Raw genomic sequence first — 7,591 nt, 5'->3', positions numbered from 1 at the left:
CCAACGGACACTGTATCTTAATAGCTTATGGATATTCTGAAGCTCTTGGTCAAGCTGACAGCTTACCATCTTGGTTTTGTGCGATAACGATCGCATACCAGTCTTGAAAACGAGGTGATACTAAGGCGACTGAACGGTCCCTGGTTAACTGAAGTTGTGCGCATGGCACAACCACTCTTAGTCCCCGTAGACCTACGGACATGTCTATCATCAGTTGCGGTTGTTTTATCGTTATTGCTGTGAAATCATGACTGATAAATTCTGATCTGACTGAAAGAGAGAGAGAGAGAGAAGGCTAACGTTAGTACAGGCTTTCGTTGACAGTGAGATCAGTTCCTGTGTGATATTCGTATTTAAATATAGCTTGAAACGATCACTGGTGTGGCATTCTTTTGTTCATGGAAGGTATATACGTATAATATGTCAAAGGATCCCCTATATAGTCTCTACAACGATTCCTCTACTCTTTATTTCCATGAGTGAATTTCTTCACCTACCAACTTTTTGGTATACGTGAATTTCTGTTCGTTGCGAAAGTCTTTATGACACTGTCACGTTTTATCCGAGCAGAGTGTCTTCTTAATGAATTCAAGACAGAATTATTTATTACATATATTTTATATTTAAAACTTTGCATCAAGGTTTTGGCTGGATCAGGTAGATGATGCAGGCTTTAAAATTTTACTTTTTCTTGTACCCTTCTTTATCCCTCGCTTATCCATTGTCCTTTCATTATAGGGCCTGGCTGTTGTATTCAAAATTATGCTCTATTCTTTCTTGAATATTATTGATATTTTTTATTTCTTAATTTCTCGTTATTGTTTATTCTCTCTATTAGATTTCTATTTGAAGCTCATTTTACCTATGATTGTCTACTTTTACATAGTTTCAAATAGTTTCCTATGGTATTTATATTAATGCTATTTTTACTGATTTTGATATTCTTAAAAAATACCAAGTTTTATGTAAAATTTAAATTCAAATTGTTTTATACTGATATGGCTACTTTTGTAGAATACCCAATGTACAATTGGAAATAAAGGATCATTATTATTATTATTATTATTACTCTCTCTTCTATGTATATATACAGTATATTGATAATCCCTGTTCTCTGTCTCAGATCTCTCCTCTCGCCGTTTTCACCAATTTTTTTCACATATCCAGCAGGAAGAAGGAACAGATGACTGATATAGTTTTTAAGAAACTCTTGCGATAGGAAGTGTAAATCCCGTTTTGAAGCCTTTTAATTGTCCACACCATCAAAGTCTGTAAAACGTTACAATATACTGTATAAACCAATGTCCGTATTCTGACATTTCTCTAAAAATTAAGGCAAGATTGGAAGGTCTGAAAACGTCAATACTGGGACGTAGTTTAATGGTTTTCTTTACTGAACCATGAATTAATGAACAAAATCAGTCTGATTGTAGGTTTTAAGTTACGAAGAAATTTAATTTTCACATAAAAACGAGAGAGAGAGAGAGAGAGAGAGAGAGAGAATAGAGAGAGAGAGAGAGACGAGGAAATGTTCATAACTGTATATTGAGGCGTAATAATAGAATGATAAAAAGCGACAATAATAGCTGGTAATATGGAACACAAAAGTTGTACTCTCCGACGGATGACAGCTGATGAGGGATGAACTGTGAACCCGTAAGAGACCCATCATATACTGGCACATATACTAATTACTGGGTCATTTACACATTAACCACTCTTTCTATCAACAAATTGTAACTATAGTCAACCTTTTGAATCCTACACGTCACCAGTGACGAAAGACTCATGTTAAATTAATTTCCATTAATGAGCGGGAGTTATAATTTTCCATCGACATCAGCTGATCAAAACTCACGAAGGAAGGAAACAGTAACAGCTTTAATTTTCATACACAGACACACACACATATATATATACTGTATATATATATAATGATGCGGAGCATATTAATACTTTTTCTGTGGATATGTTTAAAATTGACACTATAACGTGATAAGCTTTGTCGTACAAAAAGTTGAAAGAAATGTGGCATAAGGCCTCTTGCTATGACCTTGTGAAAAGTTAATTATATCTTAGTTTAACCAGATAATCTGATTAACAACTCTCTATCTGGCCCGAAGGATTAGATTTATTTTTACGTGGCTAAGAACCAATTGGTTACAGCAACGGGACCTGCAAGCTTTTGTTCAGAATCCAACCACATTATAGCGAGAAAATGAATTTCATCACCAGAAACAAATTCCTCTTGTTCTTCACTGTCCGGTCGGAGATTCGAACTCGCGACCAACAGAGTGGTGAACTGAGAACGGAACCCGCTCACCCAGCGAGGAACTAATGTGAAAAAAGAACATATGAGAACACAGGGTTACATGCCACATCCCCTCTATTATCTTGGAAAATACTTAAATGTTTATATAATTATATTTTATGATCATGTTCCAGTGACCCCGGTATCAATTTTGAGTATGACTATGGTGTTAAATTGATCTTTATATCACTTGCCATACTTGGTTACTAGTGTGCGTGATTTTGTTTCAAGTAGCGTGAGTGGGATGTGGGCTAGAGAATTCATGGGGAGACTCTCCTCAATAAGCACTCTCCATTTACATTTTTTGTAGTTAACTGGGAAACAGACGAGATGTCTCATTTGATCACCACCATCCTTACATTGGTGGCAGAAGGAACTTAGAATCATCGCAGTCAGAAGCCACTTAACGATCTTCGAGAGACAGTATGAAGAAAGCCACCAGTATGAGCACCTTCAAACAATTCCCTTCAGCAAGTTGCAAGCGTTTTGTCTGTTAGCTACGTATAGAAGATTTCCCCTTCAAGATAAAACGTCCGAGATGGACGATGCGCTGCTGTGAAGAGATGTCTGCTGAGAATTTTCTACCTATGCAAAAACAGTCCAACGATGTTGGATGCCCTTCAACCGATAACCTATATGTTGGATGACCTTAACCCTTCAACCCAGAACTTTTGCTGATTTCATGGCCTTCACCTTGACCGACTTAACTGTGCAAGAATTCCGAAGTTACGTTGACAACGCTCAGATGCACCTAATATACATTTTGCTTTATGACTGTACAAATATAAGCGTAGCCATCGTGTGAGATATTACCACTTAGAGTTTTCATTCCATTTCGTTTTTATTTATTGCAGTGTTTTGTTTCAGTGATTTTCCTTCTTGTGAGTTCATAGGTGATCACTTTCAGATATAGTGCGTTCATCCAATTACCAAATATGCATGTGCTAACAAAGTAGTGGTAGGAATATTTTCACTCTTCGAAATACGCGTTCGGCTTAGGGGCATTTCAGAGGTGTTTAGGGTCAAGAGAGTATCTTTTAGTCACATATGGAATTACAGACTCTGTTAGATGGTTGCATTTGGCATATTCTTCTACAGATTACGTAAAGAAATATCTATAGCGGAATAAGGACGTATAAATTTCAGTCTAGTAACCTATGGGAAGATTTTCAGAACTATTATTAGGCAGTGTTATGGGGCAGAGCTAGTTGTTGTCGAGATTTTCACAATAGGTAGCATATTTGGTTAATAGACGGAAAGGGGTGTTCGCGGATGGTTACGTCTGCTTTTTTTTAGATGAGATTTATACATACCATATGAACTTAGTGTATTCACATTAGGTGCAAGATGTCGCAGACGACAATTATATATATAATATACCGACTGTTACAACTTAGTATATTGATAGTCTGATAGGTTTTACTGCTAAATGATACATGGATTCGTATGCATTATCTGTTATTAGCCTAACGTTGGAACTTTGTTCTGGGGTGCAATCTTTATACCCACTTTTATCCAGTTTAAAGTTTTCTTGCATCAACCAGCCGGTACTTATTACTATTCTTTATTACTTTAGTGAAGTTTATTTTACTAATTAGATTAACAAGAGATACAATCAGGATTACTTATTGTATCACTCCAGGACCCACTTGGTATCACTAGTTTTGGCAACTGTAAATCCGTGCTTAACTCAGACAGGCAATACAATAAGAAGCACTTTATAGAATTTCTATAATAATCATAAACATGTGAGTGGTGACAGAATTTTTTTATATTAAGGATTGCAACTGTAAAATTATACAAAAAAATCATACTTGTTAGCAGTGTGTGTGGATTTTGTGTGAAGTAGAGCGAATGAGAGATGGACGAGAGGAATTCATGGGGAGACTCTGCCTTATAGCTGGCACCCTATTTACATTTTTTGTAATAAATTGGACAACGGCCGAGATGTGTCTCATGTGATCACCACCATCCATCGAAAATGTAAATGGGAGTCCATGTTGATGAAACCTCCCTGAATTCCCTCACTTTTCTCTCACCCGCTGGTTTCACACAAAAATCCACGCACACTGGCAACCAAGTATTTTTTTATTTATAATTGACAAAAGATATTTTTAACTATATGGTTATATAACTAAAGATGATACAGAGGTCTCTGGAACATGATCATAAAACCCTTTAATGTATATAGACATTTAAGCTATTTTTCAAGATAATAAAGGGTAGTGGCAACGTATTTTACGTGTGTTCTCATATGTTCTTTTCTTGTCACAAGGACAGACCAAGAGGCCTTAAGCCACATTTCGTCATCACAATTCTTTCAATTTTATAAGACAAAGCTTATCACGCTGTACAGTCAATTTTAAACATATCCACAGAAAATTAAGTTAATTTCCATCATCACAATTCTTTCAACTTTGTAAAAATAAAGCTTATCACTTATAGAGTCAATTTTAAACATATCCACAGAAAATTTGTTTAATATGCAAAACTTAATATATACTGTATTATATATATATATATATATATATATATATATATATATATATATTGGTAAATATATATATATAATGTTATATATATATATATATATATATATATATATATATATATATATATATATATATATATACACGAGTATGTTGTGACTGTTTGTTAGTCTGCGTTTATGAGTGTATACAATGCCCCATTCTTATGTAACTAATATTGCACTTGATTTCTATTTTATACAAAAAAGAAGAGTGTGAAGAAATAAAACCTAAAGTGTTCATTTATAAATGGGAACGAATGAGTTCCTGTTTCTCCGTACATAGACATGCATATATAAATATGGAGTATCTGTCTATGCATATAATTTAGCAAAGTAAATGGATAAATTAAAAAAAGTAAGATATATGTTTATGTCTTCATAGGGAAGAGTTGTTATGAGCAGAGTTCTCCTGAAGAATTAAGAGTGCTTTTGTAAATCATGCCACAGAAGGAGTCCGTGAGATTTAGTAAATTTATTCAGGAACGAAATTGGAAATTGTTATAAATATTTTTCAATGAATGCTATTTAAGTCGCCTCCCGTCCTTTCGTAGGCATCATCCCAAACAACGATAATGTATAAAATCCGTTGTTTTATGGAAGGTTCAATATTTCATGCCAATTCGCTGGCACTTGCGTCGCTGTTGACGTTGTTTATATTGTATGAGAGCTACATCATAACTTCCCAGTTTCTCTGCACCGGATTCCCAATCTATTTGCTTAAGACAAGTCTGTAGTGATTACACTAATACGGAGCGTTTACCAAAAGCTTCGCCTGTGATTGCTGTGTTGTCTATTCAGATGTCACAGCAACAACTATGCATGTAATGAAAGTATAGGATATATCTAGTATATGCATAGATGTGTAATATATATATATGTATATATATATATATGTATATATTATATATATATATATATATATATATGTGTATATTATAAATATTCCTGTTGACTTCTCTTCCTTGTTCTTAATCTAAGAATAAAAATTTTCCTTGTTAAAGTTAGAGGGCAGACAATGTTGGCTGTTAGCATGCGAAGAAGCGAGCAGGGAAATTATATTTTCAAATACTAATTTACCCCTAACGTGGTGAGACTTGTTTTAGGGGTCGTAGAGGATGCAGTTTTGCTGAAAGACCTTAGTTATTCTTGTTCATGATAAACCCAATTTCCTTTACTCTGTGTACTGATGAGACTATTGTCATATCAGGTAAATACAGAAAGGCGGATTTAGAGGCAAACAACAGACGATGCAATATGCCTTGACTCTCAATCAGTGTGCACAGCGTCCGGACGATAAAATAGCTTACGTCCAAACATCCTTTGTTTTTCAAATTTGTTGAAACTGAGGAGAAATTTGAAAAATTACAAATTTACCAAGGAATCTTATGCAACTGATCACCGCATTGTTTCTAAAATTGAGCAGTAAGTCTGAAATGATAATAATTCCAGTTCTCTTTTTCCTTCTATGTAACATTGATTTTTAGGGAGCGGTAATTAATATGCAAGCTGCTGTTAGCTCATGTAATAATTAACATTTTATTTTACTTTTTTTTATTGTAACTATGTTCCAGGATGTTTGCTGAAAAAATATGTGGTTACTTCCTAGACTCCAATCTTTGTTAACGCTAGTGTTAACTGGAATGATCCAAACGAATAATGGGCCAATGTCCTAACCAGTTAATTTTAGCCTTAATTAACAGAATTTTAATTTCTTAGGTAAAACCAAGGTACAACATAAAAGCTCAATTAACTAACCAGTGAAACATTTTCTAAATGACCCACAACAGTATATAAATCAATAAAGTTTTGGAAACTTTACTACAGGTTGAAGATATTATGGATAGTTTATTTCTTTATGATAATATCAATATTCGGAATATATATTTTTAAAACAGTATGTAGGACCTAGGTTATCTTTTAGACCTTTGAAGATGTGAAAAGATGCCTGGACTCTCACTTCAGTGAACTGTTGTGGTGAAATTTATTTTCTGTGAAACAACCAACATCTTATAAGGCAATGGAATCATGATAGGTGACTTATATAAATAAATATGTTTCATGTATATCTGTGTTCTGGAATGGTAAAAAATTATTTCATCTTGGTGTCCAGAATCAGTGAGACTGGTAACTCGATAATGGTGCAGGAATGCCCTCTTAAAAATCTCAATTCTTTCGTGCAGTTGATATGTAAAAGTACCCCCAATTCAGAAGCTGTTTGAAAACTCTACGTGGGTATAAACGATGAAATCGAACCCAAGTTAGCTATTGTGAAGGAATGTTTGAAACTATGCAGTAAAGGAAATCTTTTCATACAATATAAAAATAAATGTATAAATTTTTAAGAATATGACATATGTATATTGACGGAAATATATATGTGTATATATAAACATATGAATAATGTATAACAAGCATAAATATAAATAATGGGAAATTCCTAAGGCATAATGTATCCCGACGTGGATTTGATATATAAATATTGATATTATATATATATATAAGATATAATAGTTAATAAATAGTATATATATAGATTTTTTAAATGAAACTATAATTTTCTATTATTTTTCTTTTAGATGGTCTCGTGATAAGACGTGTTTTTTCATGAACAAACCACAAATATAGTGTCTCATTTATTCCACTACCAGATTGTGAATATTCAAGTTACATCTTCTGGAGTCAAAGCATTTGAATGTCTTTCCTTTGTAATGAGAAATATTCCAGATATATTTGGTTTTGCCAAGTTTTTA

Source organism: Macrobrachium rosenbergii, chromosome 32 (genome assembly GCF_040412425.1).
Source record: "Macrobrachium rosenbergii isolate ZJJX-2024 chromosome 32, ASM4041242v1, whole genome shotgun sequence".
Classification (NCBI taxonomy): domain Eukaryota; kingdom Metazoa; phylum Arthropoda; class Malacostraca; order Decapoda; family Palaemonidae; genus Macrobrachium; species Macrobrachium rosenbergii.
Note: the sequence above shows the minus strand (reverse complement) of the source record.